General features: G+C 45.3%; 1 protein-coding gene across 4 annotated transcripts in view; it reads left to right on the plus strand.

Annotated features, from left to right (window-relative positions):
- Positions 1-2,397: 2,397 nt before the first annotated feature.
- The window catches only part of rabgap1 (RAB GTPase activating protein 1), a 286,948-nt gene continuing 273,572 nt past the window's right edge, over positions 2,398-15,773 (plus strand). Inside the window, exon 1 of one of the 4 annotated variants that reach the window (XM_072488399.1) lies at positions 2,398-2,497. The gene's annotated coding sequence lies outside the window, so the exon portion shown is untranslated. Of the gene's footprint in view, positions 2,498-2,524; positions 2,681-15,773 lie in introns of those variants that run through there. The other 3 variants (XM_072488395.1, XM_072488396.1, XM_072488398.1) reach the window with 3 other exon arrangements.

Genomic DNA, 15,773 nt, shown 5'->3' on the forward strand with positions numbered 1-15,773 from the left:
CCGCCTAGGACCTACCTGGGGCCATTGCCAGAGGTCCGCTCCACCATTCTCCGCCCCGACCGGTCGAAGTCCCGACGGCGGGCATCTAATGTAGTCCAGCCGGTCGGGATACTTGCATGGCAGCTGTGGACTCAGTCCACAGCCGCCCTTGTCGGGGGCGGGCCGATCGGAGGCCAGGGGGAGCCTTATAGGCGGTCGGGAAATGATTGTGCGGGTGTTGAGAGTCGGGCGCGCGGCCGATCGGGGGGGGGGGGGGGGGGTTATTTTTCGGGTCCAGCTCCGCGGTCCGAGACTGCCATGGAGCACAGCGCGGCTGCTGGAGGGCACCGCTATGCGCATGCGCCGCCTCCGACTCGGAACTGCGGGGGCCCGTATCTGCAGCAAAAGCTGCTAGATCTACACCGGGTCCCTGCTAGCCCCCTGCAGGGCTAGAAATTTGTGGCCCTTTCATGCCAGTTTTTCTGCTGTGGAGCTCCACCGTTTTGACACGGGCGCAGGCGCACAGTGCCAATAACGGAGAATCCAGCTCCTGATTAGTTTTTGAGGAAAATGAAAATCCAGATTCAGGCCCTAGAATTATGTAAAAGACCACTTAACATCGGGCGAAATGATGTTTTTTTTTAATGGTGTGGATTGTTTTAGTTAGAATGTTGTTGATTGTTTTAGAGTGTTGTGGATTGTCTCAGCTGCTGTGGTGGACCTTGTCATAGCTATCAAAATGTGAGCAGAGTTTCCAGAGCAGGTTGTTTGATGGGGATTGGCCTGAATCCTCCTCAGCGGGACAGGAGTTCCTAACAAAAATAAATAAATCTTTTTCAACTTTGTCATCAACCAAATAAAAGCCTAAAAGAAGAGCTGTGTAATTGTAATAATGTTGAGTTAACACAACGTTGTGGAGGTATCTGCCCTCTTCACTTGTTACATCTCGTGTAGGGTATATCACACACAATCTTTGAGAGATTTCTTCCAAAATACATCTTAACTCCTGAGAGATTAAACTAAAATTGATTTTGGAAGACCATCATGATGGCAGTAGTTATTTTAATGTAAAATGTATGCATCTTCCAGAAAACAAAGTTACACTCTGCCACATCCTGTTCTTCAAGCCCAAGCATCCCATCTATACAAGTGGTCATCAAGGCCAGGGTCCCTTGTTATGGACGCCTGGTCAGATCCCAACAGTTGCTAAGATACTGGGCCAGAATCGCAACTTAATTTTTTTTTTAAGACTGTGCGAAACGATTGATTCGCTCCAGGAGTGATTGCATAAGAAATACGGCTTGGTTATTTTTACAAAAAAAACTTTATTAAAACAAAAGAAAAACCATATTTAAACTTCAAACCTAAGAACAGATTACATGTATCTCTTCACCTTAACACACAATTTCCCATTTACCAGCACGTACAATGAACATACAGCTCTCAACTCCACTTATGCTGGCAGGCAAAAATGATACTTGCATTTACAGAACATATTCCTGCTGTTAGTGCAGCTCCTTCAGACCTCTTTCCGAAAACCTGTCACTGAGGCAGCTTTTCATAACCTCCTGGTCACTTTCAAAATCCTTCTGCCCCCTCTTGTTCGAACAGGATTCTTTGATCTCTCTAATCTCTGCCCAGACCCTCAAAGATGGTTCTGTGTAGATTTGAACTCCTCATCGCTGTTCAGACTTTTGATTATCCACTCCCTTTTACACAAAAGAGTAGGGCCACGCTATGAATAACAATAATCTTTATTATTGTGACAAGTAGTCTTACATTAACACTGCGATGAAGTTACTGTGAAAATTCCCTTGTCTCATCACCTGTTCGGTACATTGAGGGACAATTCAGAATGTCCAAATTACCTAACAGCACATCTTTCGGGACTTGTGGGACGAAACCGGAGCAGCGGAGGAAACCCACGCAGACACGGGGAGAACTTGAAGACTCTGCACAGCCAGTGACCCAGCCGGGAATCGAACCTGGGATCCTGGCGCTGTGAAGCAACTGTGCTAACCATTATGCTACTGAATATGCAATGATCCTTCAATTTGCTGACAAGAGGCCATCAGACTCCATAAGACCATAAGAGCGGAAGTAAGGCCATTCGGCCCATCGAGTCCACTCCACAATGGGCTAATGGTTGGTCAGACCAGAGTGGATCTTGAGTGGGCGCAGGTGCAGTACCGGGGATGTTTTGGTAGAGGCGTAGGCGCATTTCCCGGGAAACTTTGGTGGGGGCGCAGGCGCAGTTCCGGGGACGGTCTGCTGGGGGCGCAGGCGCAGTTCCGGGGAAGGTTTGGTGAGGGCGCAGGCGCAGGGGTAGTTCGGGGGAAGGTGTGGTGGGGGCGCAGGCGCAGTTCCGGGGAAGGTTCGGTGAGGGCGCAGGCGCAGTTCCGGGGAAGGTTCGGTGAGGGCGCAGGCGCACTGCCCAGGGAAGGTTTGGTGAGGGCGCAGGCGCACTGCCCGGGGGGCCCGTAAGGGTGCGAATGACGTCGCTGGGAAGCTGCAGCGGGTAAGAGAGGCTCCGGCGCTTGTTTACTTTTTCCACAGCGAGCGGATCCGCAACCCCGGAGCCCGAAAACTGAGACCGACTCTACGCCGAAAGGAGGAGGGAGCAGCGACCAAGTCCCCACTTGTTGTGTGTCCCTTTCTCCGCTCAGGCGGAGCGAGGCCCTGGCGGCTCTGCGATGTCGAGGTGGGCGAGATGCTTGCTCTGTCCCGCTGATGCTGGAGGGTCTGCGGGGGGGGGCGGGAGAGCCCGGGTCACCCACCCCGGCCCTAGCACTGTGCATGTCACTTTAACTGCAATAATAACTGGAGAACGTCGACGATCCCCCAGCCCTCCCCGTGCCCCCCCCCCACTGCCCTCCCCGTGGCCCCCCACTGCCCTCCCCGTGCCCCCCACTGCCCTCCCTGTGCCCCCCCACTGCCCTCCCCGTGCCCCCCCACTGCCCTCCCCGTGCCCCCCCACTGCCCTCCCCGTGCCCCCCCACTGCCCTCCCCGTGCCCCCCCACTGCCCTCCCCGTGCCCCCCCACTGCCCTCCCCGTGCCCCCCCACTGCCCTCCCCGTGCCCCCCCACTGCCCTCCCCGTGCCCCCCCACTGCCCTCCCCGTGCCCCCCCCACTGCCCTCCCCGTGCACCCCACTGCCCTCCCCGTGCCCCCCCACTGCCCTCCCCGTGCCCCCCACTGCCCTCCCCGTGCCCCCCACTGCCCTCCCCGTGCCCCCCACTGCCCTCCCCGTGCCCCCCACTGCCCTCCCCGTGCCCCCCACTGCCCTCCCCGTGGCCCCCCACTGCCCTCCCCGTGGCCCCCCACTGCCCTCCCCGTGGCCCCCCACTGCCCTCCCCGTGGCCCCCCACTGCCCTCCCCGTGGCCCCCCACTGCCCTCCCCGTGGCCCCCCACTGCCCTCCCCGTGGCCCCCCCACTGCCCTCCCCGTGGCCCCCCCACTGCCCTCCCCGTGCCCCCCCCCCACTGCCCTCCCCGTGCCCCCCCCACTGCCCTCCCCCTGCCCCCCCACTGCCCTCCCACTGCCCCCCCACTGCCCTCCCCGTGCCCCCCCACTGCCCTCCCCGTGCCCCCCCACTGCCCTCTCGTGCCCCCTCCCACTGCCCCCTCGTGCCCCCTCCCACTGCCCCCTCGTGCCCCCTCCCACTGCCCCCTCGTGTCCCCTCCCACTGCCCTTTCCTGTGCCCCCTCCCACTGCCCCCTCGTGCCTCCTCCCACTGCCCCCTCGTGCCCCCTCCCACTGCCCCCTCGTGCCCCCTCCCACTGCCCCCTCGTGTCCCCTCCCACTGCCCTTTCCTGTGCCACCTTCCCCCCCCCCCCCCATCCCATTCCCCCATCACCCTCCCAACCCTTTGGTGCTCTCAGGTAAAGATAGCTTTTTCCCCTTATAAACCTTTCACATTTTTGAAAATCTTTACACTAATGTAAGCATTTAAAAGAATTGTGTGGGATGCACAACGCTTTGTTTTTGTGTTTGTCCCTGCAAGTGAAAGTAATTTTTCCTTTATTCTGGCCTACATAATCCAGTGCAATTCTGGGCAAGTTTCTGCATTGATTATGAATGTGCGGAATATAACAGAACTACAGCTCCCAGCTTGCTCTGCTGGCTGTCTCTAATAGGCAGCACTTGGCTATTTCAACGCGAAATTGAATTAGTTGCTTGCTAATCAATGTCTTGCTGTTTTTGTTGGCTGTTATCTTCACAGATGTTTCATCCTGATTTTTCAGGGTCTATATTTTTTTGTTCTGTTCCACATCACTGTTTTGTTTTCATGCTTCTTTCCTATTGGCTAACAATGATGTAAGGGGGTCAGCATTTGCATCTCAGTTTTCAGATTGTTTAAGACCTGCCGTATGCTGAAAGCGTGCTTGTCATTCCATGATTTGGAATAACTGTATAATAAATTAAATATGTTGCTGAAATTAGCCAGCAAAGTTAAAGGGCATATTTCATTTTACCTGAGAGTGCTGGGTGATCTGATACCGTAGCTTTATTTGTACAGTGTGAGATGCCACCATTAACAATGTGAGGGTGTAGTCCTCCTGGTTAAAGTGATCAATTGTTGTATTAAGTTTATGGATAAAACGTTTGGATTGGCGACAGAATAATATACTGCAAGAGGATGTAACTATTTTAAGTTTAAAAAAAAAAATTATTGTATATCTGGAAAACTAACAACTGGCTATTCTGTGGAAATTAAAATCACACTTACATTTCAGTATTTTTGATCGAAACCTAATAATTTTAATTTTATTTGATACCAGATGTGAATGACTTGTTTATATTTCTCAGAGCTTTCTTTTTTAACCAGGCATAAGGAAAATGCCTAAAACCATGGGCGGGATTCTCTGATCACTGATGCCGAAATCACGATTGGCGATCGGCAGGAGAATCCCTGTTTACGCCGGAATCGGGGGGGGGGGGGGGGGGGGGGTGGGGTGGCACCATTTTTGCAATGCTCCACCACCTCAAAAATGGCATGCTCGGGGAGTATGCTGCACACCCTATGGACTGCCTCAGGACATCACTTGAGGCCCTCCCCCGAAGGGCTGAGTCTCCGATGGCATGGGGCATGTGCGACCACCATTCGGGGACTTCGCGTGGCGGCTGTGGAGAGTCCAGCGCCGCCACAGTCTGGATCGGAGCAGTTCCGCTGGTAGGGGGTATTTGGTGGGGGGGGGGGGGTGGTCCGGGGTTGGCAAAGCTGGTTACAGGGGGCAGTTTTTGGCCGAATGGGTCTGCGCGCCGCTGGCGCCATGTTGCATGGCATGGCCACCGCTGTATGCATGCGTGGCCACGGACCCGGCCATTATGCTGCGCAGCTGCTAGCTCCCAACCGGACGGAGGATCAGTGCGGGGTCGCCGACTTTATGATCATAAGACCAGACCGATCTTCCGGACATAACCGCAGAATCGGAGAATCCAGCCCCATGTATTTTCCTCAGGATGATAAATATGTTGGGTGACAATTTCAACCTGTGCCCGAAATAGACCCAACATGGATAAGGCATCTGAGAGGCCCCCTAATTTAGCTGTGCTGGTTGCCTGATTTATAAGGTAGGAGACAGAAAACTGGACATTAAAATTGTCTCATTGTTGACGGAAATTTTGTTTTAAGTGGTAACTATTTAGTTATTGCCAGGGATTGTAGATTGTTGGTCTATCAAGTCACTTTTGAGTGTGATTAGTTGAGGAACTTTTTATTAAAGTCTGCTTTTATGACCAATTTCAGTATTTTTTGAGTTTTTTAAAAAGCTTTTCTTGTATCATAAACAGGAGAAGAATAATCTTTCCAATAAGCCAGGGTAAATTTGGAGAAATCAGTTCTTGTTATGAACATTATAAGAATACAATCAAGAAAGTGAAATTACATGTTTAAAGTAATGACGAGCAAGGTAAAGTTAAGAGGCAAACACGGTTTAGAGGCAATATTTTTCTGGGCTTTGGTGTTTGAAGTACTACAGCACCCTTGTAACATGAACCACATCTTTAAAATCAGACAGGTATTGAATTCTGTAATTTAATTTTCTAATTCCATTTGCAGCACAGATTGCATGACCATTTTTTGCAGTGGACCCAGTCTGTTACTAAAACAGCTGAAGTCATTGTCAAAGTCCAGATATTATGGATACCGCAGGTGTGTATCTGAAGATCTGATTTTTGGTCAGTGAGTTATGGAAATTTTGATTGGGAGATCAGATTTTAGAGATGAACAGTAAATCGAAATCAAGAGGTGACATCTGCAAAATGTGTAACGCAAATAGAGGAGAAATGTTTCCTCAGGTAAACTCTTATGCATAGCAAGGCAGTTCTTTATTCTGAATTGCCTTTGAAGCCATGGATGTGTAGATATGTAGTCTACACACCAGAAACTACTGAAATGTGGAATATATTTTGTCAGATGTGTATTTATACAGTATTGGTTGTATTTAATTTCTTTTGTCATTTGTTATAATTGGTTAGAGACCGTAAACATTTGAAAATAAATCTTGGTTTGAACCAATAAAACTATGCCATAAGATTTTACTTTTTAAAAACAAACTTTTGTAAATAATTAAGCAAAACAAGTGCTATTATGTTAACTTTAACTTCTTACTCTCCCCCCCCCTCCCCCCCCTCCCCCCCCTCCCCCCCTCCCCCCCTCCCCCCCCTCCCCCCCTCCCCCTCCCCCCCCTCCCCCCCCTCCCCCCCCTCCCCCCCTCCCCCCCCCTCCCCCTCCCCCAAGTCCTTTGGAGAGTTCTCAGTTCCAGGTATTCTCAGAGGTAAAGCAGTACCATTTATTGATTGTGGAGGCCTCAATGCCTTGTTCTGGTTCCTTTTCTAGTACTTCCAAGCTAATCTGCTGGGCCTACAGTAGATTCTCCTACTAGCTTCAAACTGGGCAAGCTTCCAGTTTCTCACTATTGAAACTTTAAACTGAGATTAAGCTTCACCTGCCTTCCATGTGGGCAATGACAAAGTTAGTGTTTTATTTGGCTTACAGTGTAGGTCTATCCAACCTCTCTGAGCTGCAAAACCTGGGCGGCACGGTAGCACAGTGGGTAGCACAGTTGCCTCATAGCGCCAGGGTCTCGGGTTTGATTCGTGCGGAGTTTGTATGTTCTCCCTGTGTCTGTGGGGGTTTTCTCCGGGTGCTCCGGTTTCTCCTGCAAGTCCCGAAAGGCGTACTTCTTGGGTGAATTGGACATTCTGAATTCTCCCTTCGTGTACCCGAACAGGCGCCGGAGTGCGGCGATTAGGGAATTTTCACAGTACTTCATTGCAGTATTAATGTAAGCCTACTTGTAACAATAATAAAGATTATTATTATTAATCAAACCAAAGTTTCAAACTGCAACTAAAAATCTCTCCCAGTGAACACCTGGATAAACTGAAGCCAGAGAGCCTTCCTAAACTCCACCCACACATAGCAATGTAGCCTGCTCTGGGCTGACTTTCAAACTATTTATTCCCGAGTTATAACTTCTCCAGCTAAGCCCACCTGCTGTTTTATAGTTCTATCTCTTCTATTATGACTCAATTAATAAACAAATATGGGTACCCTTTAGAACTTCCATTTCTTTAGATGTTCTGGCAGTCACTAAGACCCAGCATTTTAATTACCCTTGCAATAATAACCTTCCCAGAACTAAACAGTTCCTCAAAAACAATGAACATGACGATGAAATAGATATTGTATTTGCAACACAGTTGCAATTGTTGTTGGAATTTGCCAATTTGATAATGGCTTATAACGATGTTGGGGATAATTAGCCAAATTTTATCTAATTTACAATGAATATTGAGAATTGTAAAGTTAATAGGTTCTTAATTTTTGGGGGGCTGAATCAGACATTGATATTTGATGAAGAGTATGCTTCTTGCTTATATGATACAAATAGCAGGATGAGGATCTTTTGATTTTAATGTGAAACCGCTTATTTAAGAGGTAAAAGTACTTAAAACTCTAATCTGAGAGTGCAGAATTTTAATGTTCCAATGTACCACCTTGTAATTTGGAAACATACAAGTTTACCTCTGTTAGCACTCTGGAATCTCTGGTCTCAGTTGCTTTGTTCGAGGAAGTACTAAAGAGAGGCCAACAGCTTCCAAATATTTAAAGTGAAAGTTGGAAAATCAGCAGATGAGCTTTCTCACTCTGCTATTAACTGGGTGCAGGCTTCTATTGATAATGCCTTGCTGTAGGTTAACGAATGCGGTTTCGGACAAACTGGTGTTTCAGTTATGAAGCAGAGATTTAAAATTTAACTCCATTTAAAATAAATTTGTACAATTAATGAATATGCTACTTCATAAAATGTATGTGAAGTACGGATAAAGAAAATTGCTTGGATGCTAAAATTTGTTCCCTGTAAAGTGCTGTCTGTATACCTGTGGAAATTCAGAGCATGTAGAACAGGTTTATTCATTTTGCAATACATATGAAGTCAGATTATTAGCAATATCGAAGGCAGTTCAACAGTATATAGTTTAGGAAAGTATTTTTTTGTTTGTGGTTGGTACGTTTCTCAATTGGGTAAATTAATTTTCATTATTCTTGTGAGTGTATATTTTCTCTATAACACTCAGGTTATTTATATTTCCTGCTCTCTTTTAGTGGCATGGTCTATTTTCTCTCTTGGTATAGTAAGTCAAAATTTCCACCTTATCAATAGAACAATATTTATTTTCATTTTCTTGACATAAGTATGAGTGCATCACCATGGCTCACTGGTAAATAGCCTTGGAGTTAGGAGGCTGTTGGTTCAAGTCCCATTCACGAGACTTCACCTAATCCACGGTGACATTTCAATGCAGCAATAATGGAACACTAACCTTGCTTGCCTCTAAGGTGGATGAAAAAGATCCCCATAGCATTATTGAAGAAAAACTGGGGAGTTCTTCCTGGTGTGTTGGCAATATTTATTACACAACTGGTATTAATAGTTATTATCCAAACCTTGCTGCTGTTTGTGTTGAAATTGTGTACAACAATGACAATTTTTCAAAAAGTGCTCTACATAAGTGACTGTGAAGTGCTTTGGGATGCACAAAGTTCTTTCTCTCTTTGTGATTAATAGGCATTGACGCTAATATTTTTATCCAGTTTCTCAAATACTAGCTATGCTCAGAGACCTTGTATCAGCTAATTATAGGATCATAATCTGACTAAATGTACTTGTTAATTTTGTAAAGTGTCTTTATTATTGGTGTCAAGCTTTAGTGAAGGGAGAATTACTTTTAGCATTTTTCATCAAAAAGAGTTACTTTGTTTATAAATATGGCAAGTTTGTCCTAGATTTCAGGTCCCTGTAGTCCAGACTTCAACACTCCTTTTAATTACTAGGTTGGGCAGGTATTACTCAAACCTGTTGGTACGTATTTGAAAACCTGTGAAATGTTTGTGAGTAGAACTTAATGCAAACCAGAAGTCCAGACAATCTTGAACAAGAACAGCTTATTTTTTACTTCACTTGTGAATGTGATTTCACTCATTGAGGTTCTGATTTATAGCTGTCAATATCACGCCAGTACCTCACCCTTAATTCTGATTCTTACCCTGTATGTTAGTGTGTTTGTGGAGTTATCAACAATGGTGGGCATTACAGCTCTCTCTGTTCCTGTCCCATTGTCCCTACATGCAGTCTTTCCCGGGAGGGGTAAATAAATAGGAACCCTAGCTTCAAAATACTGGGTCACCTTTAGAGCTCTGAGCCCCAACTGCAGCTTGACTGAGATCTGATAATCCAGTTTGGACAAGTGCCCTAGCTAGGTCTGGAAATGTTGGGTGGGTCCAGTGTATACTGGATAAGCAGGCAGTGACCAAAGTTCTGACAACATAGCAAACAATTTGAATTGCAAAGTATTTAAATTTTATGAAAGAGATCAAGTATATGAAGCCCTCAGTTAATGCATCTGTCTGATTGAAGCTGTTCTCTTATTTGGAGACAGGAAGGGGTTGAGGGCAGTTTTTTGTGCACCTCAAGCTGATGGGTGGAAATGAGCAGTAGATTGGCGTGCTTTCACTCATTTGGATTGCAGCCTGTTCGTATTTTGCAGTCATAGTACAGCATGTAGTCTGGAGTGCCAGCATTCCACTTTCCCACTTCATAACCTTCAGTAGTCACAATTGCAAGCTGTGAACTCCCTAAGTCATGGTCACTTGCTCTATTTCTGCCTTATACGATAATGCAAATAGTCCTGATTGATATATATGCAAAGTATTGTAAATGCTAGAAATAAGAATGTGAAGTGCTGCAAACATTCAGGTCAGATAGCATCTGCGGAGAGAGGAAGGTAGGGTTAATTATGTGGGTCTTATGATTCTTGTATTTTTACTAATGATTACATTCCATTCCTGGGATTTGTATAGTCATTATGTAACCCGTATCCCATAGCAACAGTTCCCTCTTGCACTGGCATATTTTTGTAATGGGCACTTTACTTTCTACTCTTTGCTCCTTCAAGTGAGAGGCGTGACATTGGCCATCTGTAAATTTGACCATTTTCAGAGAGATCGAAATATAAATCAGTCTCATAAATATCTTTTCCATGTTTAACAAAAGTAATTGAAGCCAAGTAAAATATTTTGTAAAGTAAGAGGAACAAAAGTAAGGTTGGCATTCAGTTGCAGGAATAGAATTGTGCTGGTTCTGTTGAAAATGATTATTTTGAAAGACTCACATTTATTTAGCATCTTTCATGACTTCAGGATGTCCCCACAACGCGCTATAGTCAATTAAGTATTTTTGGAGAGCAGTCACTGTTGTAAGAAGCACGCCAGCCAATTTGAGGACAGCAAGCTCACTCAAACCGCAGTAACATAATGACCATATAATTTGTTTGAGGAATAAATATTAGCTGGGACATTGCGATAACTTTTCCTGCTGCTTTTTGAAACAATGCCATGGAATGTATTGCATCCATCTGAAAGAGCAGACAGAATCTTAGTTTCGCATCTCATCTGAAAGGCAACATATCCACCAGTGTGGCACTCCGCCTGCACTGCACTGTTGCATTGACCCAGATTTTTGTGTTCAGGTTCTGAGATAGGACTTTAACCCACAACCTTCTGACTTGGAGGTGAGAATGCTACCAAATCAGCCACAGCTAATATGGTCTCAGTAAACTAATTTCTGTCTTCAGAAGAATCATTTTCGATAGAATTAAATCGCAATTCTTCATCAGTTTGCAATTGTTATACACAAGTACTTTAATGCAGGGCAGCACGGTGGCGCAGTGGTTAGCACTGCTGCCTCACAGCACGAAGGACCCGGGTTCAATCCCGGCCCCGGGTGACTGTCTGTAAGGTGTCTGCGTGGGTCTCACCCCCACAACCCAAAGATGTGCAGGGTAGATGACGTGGCCACGCTTAATTACCCTTTAATTGGGAAAAAAAGAATTGGATACTCCAAATGTATTTAAAAAAAACAAGTACTTAATGCACGGATCTTCCTCTTTCATGATGGCTCCTGGAAAAGGAAGGGGGGGACGAGTGAAGGAAGGGATCTCGTGAAGGAAGGATCTCAATCACCTGAAAAAGTCCGATTTCTCAAAGAATGAAAGATTCTGCTTAAATTTCTGAAGTGCTCAGGAGGTGTATAGAATGTATTTATTTTTAAAATATTGTTTGATGCTGCACTGGACTTAATCTCCATGATGCTAAGCTGAACTGGTGGGCCTCTTCAGCACTGTATTATTCAGTGATTCTGTGAGGTGGCCTCTGAGTATGGCTTGCACTAATGTTTTTAACTTGATCCTGAATGTGTCTAAAGTTATACTGTCATCTTTGTATTACGGTAAAAAGGAAACTGATTTGCAGTGTTGGTATAGTTGCACCCTCAGCTACTTCACTGTAGCAATGAGTTTCAAAGTTTTGAAATTTGTTGTGTTTTGCTTTGTTCTACCAATTTATTTTTTTGCTGGTAAAATGTGACTGTTCTTCATGAGGACAGGGTCAGCAGAGCTCAGTCCTGTTCGTGATATTTCATCAAGTGGTGTACCTTTGAATAAAGTTGCTGGACAGTGATCAGAACCTTTGATTTTTTTCATACTTCCTGAAATTTGGTATGTCAAACCAATTGTTACAACAACCTGGGCTAGGACGCGGTCAATTCCAGCCTCCCTTGACCGGGAGTCGCAAAATAAGTGAATTAGCCAATAATTCTTATAAACCTTTCGAGATCTTTGGCCCTAAACTACTCCAGTGACTTACAGACACCAGATTTGTAAGTAAAAACACAATAACTGTTTATTTACTACAACAAAAGATTTAAAACATAGAATAATGGCCTGTTAAACTGTTTCTTTCCTCTTTGACCATCCCACCCTCTACCCAAGCACATATAAGATAGGTGCACACAGAGTAAGGGAAAGGGGAAAAATGATAGCAATTTAAAATATGGGAGTCAGAGAGATGTGTTCTTTATTGCTGATAATGACGTCCTTGTAGTCGGTCATTTTCTCAGGACGCAGAGTGTTGAAAACCACCAGTTGGATTTGATTTTCATGCAGCTTTAACTGGCTGTGGAGAGAGAGGCCTGTTCTTCAGGAGCTTAGAGAAGTCCTCAGGAGAGAGAGAGAAATGAGACCTGTGGGTCTTCTACCATCTTAATAATAAAAAATGTGCTTCACTCTACAAAATGAAGCCTGTCTGAGTTCGGCGGAACATTCTGGAACACCATCAACAATCATTATTGAGAGCCAGTCCAATCCCGGGAAATCAAAGTAGCCAATTGGCTGTCAGCCATGTCCATCAAAACATATCCTCACTGGACCTAACCAAATAGCGCAACTCACAGGGGGTGTCCAGAAATCAGACCAAATAGCATGCCTGCTGGGGGGGTGGGGGGGGGGGGGGTCCCGTTTTGTTAAAAAAAATTAAAAGTGCAGTCCATCCGAAAGGCATAAATCTTAGCAACCGTTCAGGCACAAAAGGTATAATAGCAAAGAATAACAGAAAAATAAAGGGAGGGAATCCTGGTTTTAATAGGAGGATCCTTACATACATCCCCGTTAAAACAATGAAATGTCAGGTCATGGAAGTTTTATTACAAGGTAAGGAAGGCATACAACGCCAACACATACCTACCTAAATTAGCCCTCATTATACAAGTCCCATTTCCCCCCCCAATATACATTAGCAATCAAACACGTGACAGAGGATCAGCTATCACGTTATCAATTCCAGGAATATGTACAATTTTCACATTGAACTGTTGCAAAAAAAAAAAACTCCAACAAACTCTTGACTAATAAGGGAATAAGGAGTTATGGGGAGAAGGCAAGAAATTGGGATAAGAAACATATCAGTCATTGATGGGCCGAACGGCAATTTTTTTGTTCCGTGTTTAAATGTGTCTCTAAATGCAACGGAAAAACAGTTTGGAAAAGTCCAGAGCAACCAGCACCGATTCGTCCTCCAACATGGCCGTGGATCTCCCAGACTCTCCTTGGTGTTCTGTGGATCACAATTGTTTTGCTTGTTTCTGCAACATGTCCAATATACATTGTTCCTCAGTCTCCAACTGAGCCAATCTCTATGGTTTTAGACAAGACTGTCGTGGCCTTCGTGGTTCAAAAGATTTGAGGTCCATACCATGGGTAGTTAGCAGAGTGCCCACCGGTGTTTCCCTACAATCGTCGATCAATTAGTGACCGGTCTCTTTGGTAACATCTAGTTATCATCACTTCATAGTCCAAATTGAAATCAAAGTCAAGACTCTCATCCGACTCTTCCTCCTTGCCATCATTCCTGCAACAACTATTTACCATTACCTCATAATTGGAACCGAAATTGAAGTCAAACTTTCGTCGGACTCTTCCCCTCTACCACCACTCTCGTAAAAACTTTCCCGACCACATCATCAAAGTCAAGACCCTTGTCTGATTGTTCATCCTTGGGGTCACCTTCGATCCTAAACTGCACAGGAGCTGTTCCTTATTACCACTGTCATTTGACATGTGATCAACAGGTGTCAACATCTCTTTCACTGAGTTGTCTGCTGCCCAATGGGCTTTCCTAACTCCCACATTCCCTACTGCTGGCATCTCGTGTGCTAACTGCAGTACCTCTTTCGTACTCTCTGTAATCATGGGTGAGGCTACAACCTTCACTCCCGCTAAATCATTCCGTAAAAGTAAGTTGACTCCTTAGACTGGAAATTCCTTAACCACTCCAACAGCTACTGGACCTGACACTGAATCACACACCAATTGCACTTTATGTAATAAAACCGGGATACAACTTCCACCTATCCCACTCACAAATACCTCCGCTTCCACTGAGCTTTCTGGCGGGAAAGCCAAATCCTTCTCCAGCACTAGAGTCTGAGTAGCCCCTGTATCTCTTAAAATTGTTATGGATTTGGCTTCTTCTGTTGTGGAAAATTGGGTGACCTTCCCCTTATGCACAAAACTGACATCTCTCATTTGCCTCATTCCCCACACCTACTTTCACAGCAGTGTTCACCTCCGGTCTCCTGAGTACAGTTAACGTTGCAGTCTGCGCTGTAGTATTCTTCACTTCGGCTCCCTTTTCTGAATCCTCCCTATGAAACCCCACAAGTCCCATGGGCTTTCCTTGCAGCTTCCAACATGCTGACCGAACGTTTCCCATCTTATTACAATTGTAACACCTAGACTTTCAAGTCTCACTTCCACCCCCAGTATCTTCCTTTCTGACCTGAGGAGGAGATCTCTAGGCCTTCCCAGATATCCATTCTCTACCTTGGCTACCTGCCGTTCACTCACTCGCCCACTTCCTATCCTTTTCAAAAATTATGGGGGTGATGGAGCTAATGTTTAAATTTATGGAATAGCTCATAATCTTCAGCCTTAATTGCCGCTTGCCCAGCAGCTTGTACCCTGTGGTCTTCAACATGGGTTCTTATTATAAAAGGTAAGGAATTCTTAAACTCCTCTAAGAGAATGACCTCTCTTAGAGTCTCATAGCTAGTCTCAACTCCCAGTGCTCGTACCCATCTATTAAAATTGTTCTGCTTAACCCTTTCAAACTCTGCATAAGTCTGTCCCGGCATCTTAAATTCCAAAATGTTTGCCGATATGCCTCAGGAACCAATTTGTATGCATCCGGAATAGCCTTTTTCACCGCCTCATAATCCTGAGACTCCTGCTCTGACAAGGCAGCATAAACTTCTATGCCTGTCCCATTAATTTACTCTGCACCGGTAATGACCACTTTACTGCCATTCCATTTGGATTTCTATTTTCTCGAAAGCCCTAAAGAACGTTTCGACTTCCTTCTCTTTGAATTTTGGGAAAGAATGTATAAATTTAAACTTTTCACCACTGGTTCTAGGACTAGGCACCGCTCTGGCAGCTGAAGACTCATTTCTTGTACCCTAAGCTGGAAATCTCTCTCCCTTTTTCTTTTTCTCTTTCTTCTCTCTCCATTTCCATCTCCATTGCCTTTTGCTTAATCTCCATTTCTCTCTGCTTCATCTCCACTTCAAGTCTTTTTAATTCCCTTTCTTGCTCGAACTGCAATAAACTGTTTAAATAAAAATACCCCATTGTCCTATATTTATTCTTTCATGGGTTGTGGGTATTGCTGGCAACGCTGATTTGTTGTCCATCCCTAATTGCCCTCCAACTGTGTGACTTGCTAGACCATTTCAAAGAATAATTAAAAGTCACATGTATGTCAGACAAGGATGGAAGATTTCCTTCCCTAAAGGACGCTAGTGAGCCAGATGGGTTTTTGCAACAATCAACTTTATCCTGTGATACTTTCATGGTCTCCGTTATTGAGACTGGCTTTTTAAAAAATATAAATT

The sequence above is a fragment of the Scyliorhinus torazame genome, chromosome 22 (genome assembly GCF_047496885.1).
Source record: "Scyliorhinus torazame isolate Kashiwa2021f chromosome 22, sScyTor2.1, whole genome shotgun sequence".
Lineage (NCBI taxonomy): Eukaryota > Metazoa > Chordata > Chondrichthyes > Carcharhiniformes > Scyliorhinidae > Scyliorhinus > Scyliorhinus torazame.